Consider the following 16244-nt stretch of genomic DNA (forward strand, 5'->3'; position numbering starts at 1 on the left):
CTTTCCAATCCATTCCTTTCCAAATTCCATTACATTCCATTCCACTTTCCCTTTCATTAAATTCCACATTCCATTCCACATTCCATTCCATTCCATTCAAACGTTCCATTCCATTCCATTCCAGATTCCATTCCAATACACATTCCATTCCATTCCATTCTACATTCCATACCACAATGGATTCCATTGCTTTCCACATTCCATTCCATTCCATTTGAAATTTGATTCCACATTCCTTTCTATTCCATTCCACGATCCATTCAGCATTCCATTCCACATTCCGTTCCACATTCCCTTCCATTCCATTTCACCTTCCATTCCACATTCAATTCCATTCCATTTCACATTCCGTTCCACGTTCCATTCCACGTTCCATTCCATTACACTTTGCATTCCTTTCCATTCTACATTCCATTCGATTCCATTCCACTTTCCATTACATTCCATTCCACTTTCCATTCCATTCCATTCTATTCCATTCCCTTCTACATTCCATTCCACATTCCATTCCCTTCCATTCCACGTTCCATTCCTTTGCATTCCATTCCACATTCCGTTCCACGTTCTAGTCCACGTTCCATTCCTCATTCCATTCCATTCCATTCCATTCCATTCCACATTCCATACCATTCCTTTCCATTCTATTACGGATTCCTTTCCATTCCACTGCACAACGTTTTCCGCTTTCTATTCCATTCCATTCCACGATCCATTCGAGTTTCCATTCCATTCCATTGCACGTTCCATTCCATGTTCCATTGCACGTTCCATTCCATGTTCCATTCCATTCCATTCCACTTTCCATTCCATATTCCATTCCATTAGATTGCACATTCAATTTCATTCCATTCCCCATTCCTTTCCTTTCCACTCCACGTTCCCTTCCATTACATTCCACGTTCCATTCCAGGGTCCATTCCACTTTCCATTCCACGTTCCATTCCATGCCATTCCACTTTCAATTCCATTCCATTCAACGTTCCATTTCATTCCATTTCTCTTTCCATTCCACATTCCATTTCACATTCAATTCTAACTTCCATTCAATTACATTCCTTTCCATTCCACATTCCATTCCATTCCATTCCACTTCAAATTCCATTCAATTCCACATTCCATTCAATTCCTTCCCATTCCATTCCACATTTCGTTAAATTCCATTCCGCATTCCATTCCATTCCATTCCACATTCCATGCCATTCCATTCCACATTCAATTCTATTCCATTCCGTATTCCATGCCATTCCATTCCATTCCACATTGCATTCCTTTCCATTCCACATTCCATTCCATTCCATTTCACAATCCATTCCACATTCCATTCCCTTGAATTCCAAATTCTATTCCACATTCCATTCCCTTACATTACACATTCCTTTCCCTTCCATTACACATTCCATTCCACTTTCCATTCTACCTTCCATTCCACGTTCCATTCCATTCCATTCCACATTCCATACCTTTCAATTCCATTCCATTCCGGATTCCATTCCATTGCATTCCATATTCCATTTCTCCTTTCATTCCATTGCTTTCTTCTTTCCATTCCACATTCCCTTCTATTCGGTTTCACATTCCATTACATTCCATTCCATTCCAAACTCGACTCCTTTCAATTCAAAATTTCATTCCAAATTCCATTCCACATTCCATTCCACATTCCCTTCCACATTCCATTTCACATTCCCTTCCACATTCCATTCCCCATTCCCTTCCACATTCCATTCCATTCCATTCCACTTTCCATACCACATTCCATTATATTCCATTCGACATTATAACCTGTTATATTCCACCTTCAATTCCACATTCAATTCCACGTTCCATTCCATCCCATTCCAAGTTCCATTCCACCTTCCATTAGATGGTCCTTTCCACGTTCTATTCCACATTCCATTCCATTCCATTCCACGTCCCATTCCATGTTCCTTTCCATGCCATTCCACATTCCATTCCTTTCCATTCCACGTTCCATTCCACTTTGAATTCCACGTTCCATTCCACGTTCCATTCCACATTTAATTCCATTCCATTCCACATTCCATTCCACATTCCATTCTACGTTCCATTACAAGATCCGTTCCACGGTCCACTCCACTTTCCTTTGCATTGCTTTTCACGATACATTCCACGTTCCATTCCATATTGCGTTCCATTCCGTTCCACCTCCCTTTCCACATTCCATTCCATTCCATTACACGTTACAAACCATTCCATTCCAGGTTCCATTCCAAATGCCATTTCACATTCCACTCGACCTTCAATTATATTACATTCCTTTCCATTCCAAATTCCATTCCATTCCATTCCACTGCACATTCCATTCCATTCCATTCCACTTCCAATTCCTTTCAATCCCAAATTCAATTCTATTCCATTACATTCCATTCCACATTACACTACATACCATTCCACATTCAATTCCATTCCAATCCATTAAAAATTCCATAACATTCCATTCCACATTCCGTTCCATTCCATTCCATTCCATTCCATTCCACATTCCATTCCACATTCCATTCCACATTCCATTCCAAATTCCATTCCATTCCACATTCCATTGCACTTTCCATTCCACATTCCATTCCATTCCATTCCACACTCCATTCCACCTTCCATTCTACTTTCCATTCTACTTTGCATTGCACAATCCATTCCATTCCATTCCACGTTCCATTCCACTTTCCATTCCACATTCCATTCCATTCCAGTCCACATTCCATTCAATGTCATTCAAAACTCCATTCCATTCCATTCCAATTATTATTCCATTCCAATTTTTATTCCATTCCATTCCACATTCCATTCCACTCCATATTCCATTCCAATCCATATTCCATTCTATTCCTTTCCATTCCAAATTCCATTCCGTTATTTCCACATTCCATTTCATTCCATTCCATTCAATTTCACATTGCATTCCATTCCACTCCACATTTCATTCCATTCCATTCCACATTCCATTCAAATCCATTCCGCATTCTATTCCATTTCATTCCAAATTCCATTCCATTCCACATTCCATTCCATTCCATTCCATTGCATTCCACATTCTTTTCGCATCCCATTCCATTCCGCATTCCATTCCATTCCTTTCCAAATTCTATTCCATTCCATTCCATATTCCATTCCATTCCATTCCACATTCCATTCCTTTCCATTCCACATTCCTTTCCATTCCATTCCACATTCCATTCTATTCCATTCAACTTTCCTTTCGATTCCATTCCACATTCCATTTCATTCCTCTTTCCATTCAATTCCATTCCATTACTCATTCCATTGCACATTCCATTCCATCTGACATTCCACTCCATTCCACTTTCCATTCCATTACATTCCATATTCCATTCCATTCCATTCGGAGTTTCATTCCGTTCCATTCCACCTTCCATTTTCTTGCATTCCTCATTCCTTTCTACATTCCATTTCACATTCCATACCACATTTCATTTCACGTTCCATTCTACTACTTTCCATTCCATTCCAAATTCCACATTCCATTCCACATTCCATTCCACATTCCCTTCTACATTCCATTCCATTCCATTCCACGTTCCATTCCACATTCCAGGCCATTCCATTCCACATTCCATTCCATTCCACATTCCATTTCATTCCTTTCCACTTTCCATTCCATTCCACTCCACCTTCCATTCCACATTCCATTCCATTCCATTACACTTTCCATTGCATTCCATTCCAGCTTCCATTCCAGGTTCCTTTCCACATTCCATTGAACATTCCATTCCATATTCAATTCCATTCCATTCCGCATTCCGTTCCATTCCATTCCACTTTCCATTCCACATTCTTTTCAATTCCATTCCATTCCGCATTCCATTTGACATTCCATTCCATTCCATTCCACATTCCATTCCACCTTTCATTCCATTCCATTCCTCGCTCCATTCCAGCTTCCAATCCACGTTCCATTCCACCTTCCATTCCACAATCCATTCCATTCCATTCCATTTTCTTTTGCACGTTCCACTCCTCATTTCACTCCAAATTTCTTTAAACATTCAATTCCACATACCATACCATTCCATTCCACATTGCATTCCATTGCAGTCCACATTCCATTCCACATTCCATTCCATTCCATTGAAACATTCCATTCCATGACATTCCACACTCCATTCCACCTTCCATACCATTCGACATTCCATTCCACTTTCCATTCCACGTTCCATTCTATTTTCCATTCCACATTCTATTCCACATTCCATTCCATTCCATTCCATTCCATTCGACATTCCTTTCCACATACCATTCCATTGCATTCCACTTTCCATTCCAAATTCACTTCCACATTCCTTTCCTCATTCCATTCCATTCCATTCCACGTTCCGTTCCATGTTCCATTCCACATTCCATTCCACGTTCCAATCCTCGTTCCATTCCATTTCATTCCACGTTCCATTCCGAATTCTATTGCACGTTCCATTCCATGTTCCATTCCACATTCTCTTACACGTTTCTTTCCACATACCATTCCATGTTCCATTCCATTCCATTCCACGTTCCATTCCACATTCCTTTCCATTGCATTCCAAGTTCCATTCCACGATCCATTCTACATTATATTCCACATTACTTTCCACATTCCATTCCATATTCCATTCCATTGCATTCCACATTGCATTCTACATTCCATTCCATTCCATTCCACATTCCATTCCACATTCCATTCCGTTGCATTACACATTCCATTACATATTCCATTCCAGTCCATTCCACATTCTATTCCGCATTCCATTCCACATTCCATTCCATTTCATTCCACATTCCGTTCCACATTGCATTGCCTTCCATTCCACATTCCATTCCACATTGCATTTCATTTCACTCCAGATTCCATTCCACATTTCATTCCACATTGTATTCTACATTCCCTTTCACATTCCATTCCATTCCATTCCACATTGCATTCCACACTCCATTCCATTACATTACACATCCCATACCAGATTCCACTCCACATTGCATTCCATTCCACATTGCATTCCACATTCCATTCCATTCCATTCCACGTTCCATTCCATTCCATTCCACGTTCCAATCCTCGTTCCATTCCACATTCCATTCCATTCTATTCCACGGTCCCTTCCACATTCCATGCCATGTTCCATTCCAAGTTCCACTCCCCGGTCCACCCCACGTCCCATTCCTTTCCATTCTACAATAAATTCCACGTTCCATTCCACTTTCCATTCCATTCCATTTCTCCTTCCATTGCACATTCCATTCCTTTCCATTACATGTTACATTCCACTCCTTTCCAAGTTCCATTCCACATTCCGTTCCACATTCCATTCCACATTCCATTCCATTCCATTCCACATTCCATTGCATTCCTTTCCACTTTCCATTGTACTTTTCATTCCAATCCATTCCATTCCACATTCCATTCTACATTCCATTCCATTCTATTCCATTCCATTCCACATTCCAGTCCACGTTCCATTCCATGTTCCATTCCACGATCCATTCCATTCCATTCCAAGTTCCATTACACGTTCCACTCCCCATTTCATTCCACATTACATTAAACGTTCAATTCCACATTCCTTTCCATTCCATTCCACATTCCATTCCACATTCCATTCCATTCCATTCTGCATTCCTTTCCATTCCATTCCACTTTCCATTCCACATTCCATTCAGTTTCATTCAATTCCACATTCCATTAAACATTCCATTCCATTCCATTCCACTTTCCATTCCACTCCATTCCACTTTCCATTCCACGTACCATTCAATTCCATTCCTCGCTCCATTCCACCTTCCATTCCACGTTCCATTCCACCTTCCATTCCACTCTCCATTCCATTCCATTCCATTCCATGTCCCATTACACGTTCCACTCCTCATTTCATTCCACATTACTTTAAACATTCAATTCCACACACCATTCCATTCCATTCCCCATTGCACTCCATTGCAGTCCACGTTCCATTCCACATTCCTTTCCATTCCATTTAAACATTAAACTCCATGACATTCCACATTCCATTCCACCTTCCATTCCATTCCACATTCCATTCCACCTTCCATTCCATTCCACATTCCATTCCACATTCCATTCCACACTCGATTCCATACCATTCCACATTCCATTCCACATTCCGTTACATTCCATTCCACTTTCCCTTCCATTTTCCATTCCAAGGTCAATTACACATTCTATTCCACATTCTATTCCTTTCCATTCCATTCCATTCCATTCCACATTCCATTCCATATATCGTTCCGTTGCATTCCACATTCCATTCCACAGTCAATTACACATTCCATTCCTCAATCCATTCCATTCCATTGCACGTTCCATTGCACGTTCCATTCCACCTTCCATTCCACGTTCCATTCCACTTTCCATACAATTCCATTCCACGTTCCATTATACTTTCCATTCCATTCCATTCCACTTTCCATTCCACATTCCATTGTACATTCCATTTGACTTTCCTTTCCACTTTCCCTTACACGTTTCTTTCCACGTAGCATTCCATGTTCCGTTCCATTTCTTTCACCGTTCCATTCCACCTTCCTTTCCATTACATTCCATGTTCCATTCCACGTTCCATTCCACATTCCATTCCACTTTCCATTCCATTGCATTCCACATTCCATTCCACATTCCATTCCATTCCATTCCACATTCCATTCCACATTCCATTACATTTTCCATTCCATTGCATTCCACATTCCATTCCACATTGCATTCCACATTCCATTCAAATCCATTCCACATTCCATTCCACATTCCATTCCAATCCATTCCACATTCCATTCCAGATTCCATTGAATTCCATTCCACTTTCCATTTCACATTCCATTCCATTTATTTCCACATTCCATTCCACATTTCATTCCACATTGTATTCCACATTCCCTTTCATATTCCATTCCATTCCTTTCCACATTCCTTTCTTCATTCCATTCCATTCCATTACACATCCCATACCACACCCCATTCCACGTACCATTCTATTTCATTCCACATTGCATACCTCATTCCATTCCATTACATTCCACATTCCTTTCGACATTCCATTCCACGTTCCATTCCATTCCATTCCACGTTCCATTCCATGTTCTATTGCACATTCCGTTCAATTCCTTTACACGGTCCATTCCACTTTCCATTCCATGTTCCATTCCAAGTTCCACTTCACATTCCAACCCACGTACCATTCCTTTCCATTCCACGATAAATTCTACATTCCAATCCACATTCCATTCCATTCTTTTCCACCTTCCATTCCACATTCCATTCCACATTCTATTCCACATTTCTTTCCATTCCATTCCACATTCCATTCCATTCCATTCCACATTTCATTCTACATTCCATTCCATTCCATTCCATTCCACATTCCATTCCACATTCCATTCATTTCCTTTCCACATTCGATTCCACATTCCATTCCATTTCGTTCCACATTCCATTCCACATCCCACACCACATTCCATTCCACATCCAATACCACATTCCATTCTACATTCCGTTCCATTCCATTCCACATTCCATACCACATTCCATTACAATTCATTCCACCTTCCATTCCTTTCCTTTCAACATTCCATTCCACGTTCCATTCCATTCCATTCCACGTTCCATTCCATTCCATTCCACGTTCCATTCCTTTCAATTCCACTTTCCATTCTACATTCCATTATAGGTTCCATTCCATGTTCCATTACACGTTCCATTTCTTTCCCTTCCACATTACGTTCCATATTCCATTCTATTCCATTCTACAATCCATTGCATTCTATTCAGGATTCCATTACATTCCATTCCACGTTCCGTTTCACGTTCCATTCCACATTGCATTCCATGTTGCATTCCACGTTCCATTCCATTCCTTGCCACGTTCGATTCCAAATTCCATTCCATTTCCTTCCACTTTCCATTCCACATTCCATTTCACATTCCATTCCACTTTCCGTTCCATTGCATTCCATTCCATTCCAAATTCCATTGCATTACATCCCACTATCCATTCCATTCAATTCCACATTGCGATGCATTCCTTTCCGTTGCATTCCACTTTCCAATCCATACCATTCCACATTAAATTCCATTCCATTCCATTCTGCATTTGATTACATTCCAATGCACATTCCATTAAATTCCATTCCACATTCCATTCCATTCCATTGCATTCCACATTCCATACCATTCCATTCCATTCCACATTCCATTCCACTTTCCATTCCATATTCCACTCCATTCCATTTCATATTCCATTCCATTCCAAACCACTCCATTCCTCTTTCCATTCCACATTCCATTCCCTTCCATTCCGCATTCCATTCTATTCCATTCCACATTCCATTCCGCTTTCCATTCCACGTTCCATTTCACATCCCATTCCATTCCACTACATTCCATTCCTTTCCATTCAATTCTGAATTCCTTTCCATTCCATTCCAAATTATATTCGACATTCTATTCCATTGCATTCCATATTCAATTCCATGGCATTCCTCATTCCGTTCCTTTCTGTTCCACATTACGTTCCACTTTCCATTCCACCTTGCATTCCACTTTCTATTCCACTATCCATTCTACATTCCATTCCACGTTCCATTCTAGGTTCCATTCCATTCCATTCCACATTCCGTTCCATTCCATTTTACGTTCCAGTCTACTTTCCATTAGACTTTCCGTTCCCTTCCATTCCACGTTCCAGTCTTCATTCCGTTAGTGGTTCCATTCAAATTTCCATTCCACGTTCCATTCCATTCCATTCCACTTTATATTGCATGTTCCATTCCATTCCATTCTACCTTGCATTCCATTCCATTCAACATTCCATTCCACTCCACACAAAGTTCCATTCCAGGTTCCATTCCGCATTCCAATCCACGTTCTATTCCACGTTCCTTTCCATTCCATTCCACTTTTCATTCCACGCTCCATTCCTTTCCATTCCATGTTCCTTTCCATTCCATTCCACGATGCATTTTATTCCATTCCACTTTCCATTCCACATTCCATTTCACATACTATTGCACCTTCCATTCCATTCCATTCCATTCCATTTCTCGTTCCATTCCATTCAATTTCGTTTTCCATTCCGTTCTATTCCACTTTCCACTCCACATTCCATTCCACCTTCCTTTCCACATTTTATTCCACATTACAGTCCATATTGCATTCCATTCCACACTTCATTCCACATTCCATTCCATTCTATTCCACATTATATTCCACATAATGTTCCACCTTGCATTCCACATTCCATTCCCCATTCCCGTCCATAATCCATTCCATTCCTTTCAACATTCAACTCAAAATTCCATTCCATTCAATTCCACATCCTATTCCACATTGCATTCCACATTCCATTCCATTTCATTCCACATTACATTAGACATTGCATTCCATTTCATTCCATTCAATTCCACATTCCATTCCACATTCCATTCCACATTCCAATCCATTCCATTCCACATTGCATTCCACATTGCATTCCACATTCCCTTCCTCATTCCATTCTATTCCATTCCACATTGCATTCCACATTCCATTCCATTCCATTTCACATTCCATTACACCTTCCATTTCACATTGCAGTCCATTCCATTTCACATTCTATTACACATTCCATTCCAATCTATTCCACATTCCATTACATTCCATTCCTTTCCACATTCCATACCATTGTTTTCTACTATCCATTCCATTCCTTTCCAAATTAAATTCCACATTCCATTGCATTCCATTCCACATTCCATTCCACATTCAATTCCATTCCTTTCCACATTCTATTCCACAGTCCATTCTACATTCCATTCCATTCCATTCCACATTCTGTTCCACATTCCAGTCCACATTCCTTTGCTCATTCTATTCCGTTCCATTCCACATTCCATTCCACATTCCATTCCATTCCATTCCACATCCTATTCCACATTCCATTCCATTCCATTCCACTTTCCTTTCCACATTTCATACCACATTCCCTTCCACATTCCTTTGCATTCCATTATACATTGGATTGCACAATTCATTCCATTCCATTTCACATTCTATTCCACTTTCCATTCCACATTCCATTCCATTCCTTTCCACATTCCATTCGATTTCCCTCCACTTTCCATTCCATTCCATTTTCCATTCCATCCCACATTCCATTGCATTCCTTCCCACATTCCATTCCACATTCCATACCACATTCCATTCCAGCTTCCATTCCATTTCGTTTCACATTCCATTCCACTTACCATTACATTCCATTCCACTTTCCATTCCATCTTCCATTCCACGTTCCATTCGACGTTGCTTTCCAAGTTCCATTCCATTCCATTCCATGTTCCATTCCACCTTACTTTGCACATTCCATTCCGTTCCATTCCATTCTATTCCATTCCACATTCCATTGTATTCCATTACACGTTACATACCTCGTACCATTCCACATCCCTTTACATTCCTATCCACGTTGCATTCCATTCAATTCAAGGTTCCATTTCATTCCATTCCACATTCCATTTCATTCCACTTCAAATTCCATTCCGCATTCCGTTTCACATTCCTTTCCACTCACTTCCAAGGCATTCCACATTCCATTCCTTTCCAATCCACATTCCATTCCATTACATTCCACGTTCCATTCCATTCCTGATTCAATTCCATACCATTCCACAATCAATTCCATTGCATTCCATTCCACATTCAATTCAATTCCATTGCACATTGCATTACAACTTCCATTCCATTAAATTCAATTCCACATTCCATTAGACTCCATTCCACATTCCATTGCGCTTTCCATTCTATTCCATTCCAGATTCCATTCCACATTCCATTCCATTCCATTCTATGTTCCATTCAATTCCATATTCCATTCCATTCCATTTCACGTTCCATTCTAATCCAGTCCACATTCCTTTCCATTCCATTCCACATTCCATTCCATTCAATTCCACATTCCATTCCAACTTCCATTCCATTCCATTCTATTCCACATTCCATTCCATTCGATCCTATTCCACATCCAATTCCATTCCATTTCACATTCCATTCCATTCCACATTCCATTCCACATTCCTTTCCACTTTCCACTCCGCAATCCACTTCATTCTATGCCACATTCCATTCCATTCCATTTCACATTCCATTCCACGATCCTTTCCACTTTCCGTTTCATGTTCCTTTCCATTCCATTCCACATTACATTCCACATTCCATTCCACATTCCATTCCATTCTATTCCATTCCATTCCACACTCAATTCCATTCAATTCCATTCCAGATTCCATGTTCCATTCCATGTTCGATTCCATTACATTCCACTTTCCATTATGTATTCCATTGCATTCATTTCACGTTCCATTCCACATTGCATTCCACATTCCATTCTACATTCTATTCATCGTTCCCATCCACCTTCCATTCCATATTCCATTTCGTTCCATTCCACATTGCATTTCACATTCCATTGCACATTCCTATCCATTACATTAAACATTCCTTTTCACAATCCATTCCATTCCGCATTCCATTCCACAATCCATTCCATTCCATTCCACCTTCCATTCCAGATTCCGTTCCATTTCAATCCACATTCCATTCCATTCAGTTCCATTCCACATTCCATTCCATTCCATTCCAGATTCCGATCCATTCCATTCCATTCAATTGCTCATTCCGTTCTATATTCCATTCCATTGCACATTAAATTCCACATTCAATTCCCATCCATTCCACATTCCATTCCATTCCAATCCATCCATACCATGTTCCATTCCATTCCATTAAATTGCACATTCCATTCCATTCCACTTCATTCCACATGCCATTCCTTTCCATTCCTTTCCACATTCCATTCCACATTCCATTCCTTTCCATTCCATTCCACATTCAAATCAACATTCCATTCCTCATTCCATTCCATTCCATTCAACCTTCCATCCACAGTCCATTCCATTCCATTCCACATTCCATTCCATTCCATTCCACATTCCATTCAATTTCATTCCATTCCACATTCCATTCCACATTCCATTCCATTCCATTGCACATTCCATTTCACGTTCCATTCCACCTTCCATTCCACTATCCATTCCATTCCATTCCACGTTCCATTACACGTTCCACACCTCGTTTCATTCCACATTCCTTTAAACATTCACTACCACATGCCATTCTATTCCATTCCACATTGCATGGCATTGCAGTCCACATCCCATTCCACATTCGACTCTATTCCATTTAAACATTCCATTGTATGACATTCCACATTCCATTCCATCTTCCATTCCATTCCACATCCCATTCCACTTTCCCTTCCACACTCGATTCCATACCATTCCACAATCCATTCCACATTCCGTTACATTCCATTCCACGTTCCCTTCCATTTTCCATTCCACGTTCAATTCCACTTCCATTCCACATTCCATTCCATTCCATTCCATTCCATGCCATTCCACATTCCATTCCACATACCATTCCATTGCTTTCCACATTCCATTCCTCATTTCATTGAATTCCATTCCACGTTTCATTCCACTTTTCATACCACTCCACTCCACGTTCCATTCCACTTTCCATTCCATTCCATTCCACGTTCCATTCCACATTCCATTGCACATTCCATTCAACGTTTCTTCCCACAATCCCTTACACGTTTCCTTCCATGTACCATTCCATGATCCATTCCAATTCATTCCATGTTCCATTCCACATTTCTTTCCATTCCATTCCACTTTCCATTCCACGTTCCATTCGACATTCCATTCCACATTCCATTCCACATTCTATTCTATTGCATTCCACATTCCATTCCACATTCCATTCCTTTCGATTCCACATTCCATTCCCTTCCATTCCACATTAAATTCCACATTCCATTCCGCATTTCATTCCACTTTCCATTACGTTGCATTACACATTCCATTCCACATTGCATTCCAGTCCGTTCCACATTTTATTCCATATTCCATTCCACATTCCATTCCATTCCCTTCCACATTCCATTCCACATTGCATTCCATTCCATTCCACATTCCATTCCACATTCCATTCCATTTCTTTCCACATTCCATTCCACATTTCATTCCACATTGTATTCCAGATTCCCTTTCACATTCCATTCCATTCCATTCCACATGACATTCGATTTCATTACACTTCCCATACCACTTTCCATTCCACATTCCATTTCATTCCATTCCACGTTGCATACAACATTCCATTCCATTCCATTCCACGTTCCATTCCATTACTTTCCACATTCCATTCCACGTTCCATTCCGTTCCATTCCACGTTCCATTGCACATTCTGTTCCATTCCATACCACGGTCCATTCCACATTCCATTCCTTGTTCGATTCCAAGTTCTGCTCCGCGTTCCAAACCACGTTACATTCCTTTCCATTCCACGATAAATTCCACGTTCCATTCCACATTCCATTCCATTCCATTCTACTTCCCATTCCACATTCCATTCCTTTCCATTACACATTCCATTCCATTCCATTCCAGGTTACACTCCACATTCCATTCCACATTATATTCCACATTCCATTCCATTCCATTCCACATTCCATTCCATTCCATTCCACTTTCCATTCTACTTTCCATTCCATTCCATTCCACATTGCATTCCACATTCCATTCCATTCCATTCCACATTCCATTCCACGTTCCATTGCATTCAATTTTTCACTCCATTCCAACTTCTATTCCACATTCCATTCCGCGATCCATTTCATTACATTCCACGTTCCATTACACGTTCCACCCCTCATTTCATTCCACATTCCATTAAACATTCAATTCCACATTGCATTCCATTCCATTCCACATTGCATTCCTGTGCAGTCCACATTCCATTCCACATTCCTTTCCTTTCCATTTAAGCCCTCCGTTCCATGCCATTCCACATTCCATTTCACATTCCATTCCGTTTCACATTCCGTTCAACATTCCATTCCAAACTCGATTGCATACCATTCCACAATCCATTCCACATTCCGTTACATTACTTTTCATGTTCCGTTCCACTATCCATTCCACATTCATTTGCACGTTCTATTCCAGATTCCATTCCATTCCATTCCATTCCATTCCATTCCACATTCCATTCCACATTCCAAACAGTCCATTGCATTCCACATTCCATTTCACATTCCATTCCACATTCCATTCCACATTCCATTCCATTCCATTCCACGTTCCATTCCAAGTTCCATTCCACTTTCCATTCCACGTTCCATTCCACGATCCATACCATTCCATTCCACGTTCCATTCCACTTTCCTTTCCATTCCATTACACGTTTGATTCCACTTTCCAAAGCACATTTCATTCCACGGTCTATTTCACATTCCCTTGCACGTTTCATTCCACGTACCATTCCATATTCCATTCCGTTCCTTTCTGCGTTCCATTCCACATTCCTTTCCATTCCATTGTACGTTCCATTCCACATTCCATTCCACATTCCATTCCACATTGAATTACACATTCCATTCCACATTCCATTCCATTGCATTCCACATTCCATTCCAGATTCCATTCCATTGCATTCCACATTCCATTCCACATTCCATTACATTCCATTACACATTCTATTCCACATTCCAGACCTCATTCCTTTCCATTCCATTCCACCTTCCATTCCACATTCCATTCTGTTTCATTCCACATTCCATTCCACATTTCAATCCACATTGCATTCCACATTTCCTTTCACATTCCTTTCCGTTCCATTCCACATGCCATTCCACATTTCCTTTCACATTCCATTCCATTCCATTCCACATGCAATTCCACTATCCATTCCATTCGATTAAACATACCATAACATATTCCATTCCACATTCCAATCCATTCTATTCTACATTGCATACCACATTCCATTCTGCAATCAATTCCATTCCATTCCATTCAATATTTCATAACATTCCATTCCACATTCCATTGCATTCCATTCCACATTCCATTCCTTTCCATTCCATTGCCTTCCACATTCCATTACATTCAATTGCAGAATCCATTCCACATTCCATTCCATTCCAAATTCCATTCCTTTAATTTCCATTCAAATCCAAATTCCATTCCACTTTAGATTCCATTCCATTCCACATTCCATTCTATTCCATTCCCCATGAAATTCGTTTCCATTCCATATTCCATTCCATTCCATTCCTTTCCATATTGCATTCCATTGCATTCCACATTCCATTGAGTTCAATTGCATTCCACATTCCATTCCACATTCCATTCATTTCCACTTTCCATTCATTGCATTCCATTTTAAATTCCATTCCTTTTCACATTCAATTCCATTCCATTCCACATTCCATTAGAGTCCATTCCATTCCATATTTCATTCCATTCCATTCCACTTCCCATTCCATCCCGTTCCATTGTATTCCACCTTCCATTCCATATTCCATTCCATTCCATTCCACATTCCATTCCATCCCATTCCATTGAATTCCACATTCCATTCCATTCCATTCCATATTCCATTCCATTCCATTCCACATTCAATTCCATCCCATTCCATTGAATTCCACATTCCATTCCACATTCCTTTTCCTTTCTTTCATATTCCATTGCATTCCAATCCACATTGCATTTCATTCCATTCAATTACAAATTCCATTCCATGACATTGCTTTCAATATTCCGTTGCATTCCAATCCACAGTGAATTCCATTCCATTCCATTCCACATTCGATTCCATTCCATTCAATTCCATTGCACATTCCATTTCATATTCCATTACACTAAATTCCACATTGCATTCCATTCCGTTCCACATTCCATTCCATTCTATTCCACATTCCATTCTTTCCGTTATACATTCCATTCCATTCCTTTCCGTTCAAATCCAAATACCATTCCACATTCCATTCCATTCCATTCCAAATTCAATTCCATTCAATTCCACATTCCATTCCATTCCATTCCACATTGCATTCCATTCCATTACATTCCACACTTCGTTACATTCCATTCAATACCACATTCAATTCCATTCCCTTCAACATTGCATTCCATTGCATTCCACATTGCATTCCATTCCATTCCACATTGCATTCAATTCCATTGTATTCCCCTTTCCATTCCATTCCACTTCATAGTCCTTTCCATTCCATTACACATTAATTTCCATTCAATTCCTTTCCATTCCTGAATCCATTCCACATTCCATTCCATTCCATTCCATTCCACCTTCCTTTCCATTCCATTCCACATTCAATTCCAT

This window comes from Pongo abelii, chromosome 23 (assembly GCF_028885655.2).
Source record: "Pongo abelii isolate AG06213 chromosome 23, NHGRI_mPonAbe1-v2.0_pri, whole genome shotgun sequence".
Taxonomy (NCBI): domain Eukaryota; kingdom Metazoa; phylum Chordata; class Mammalia; order Primates; family Hominidae; genus Pongo; species Pongo abelii.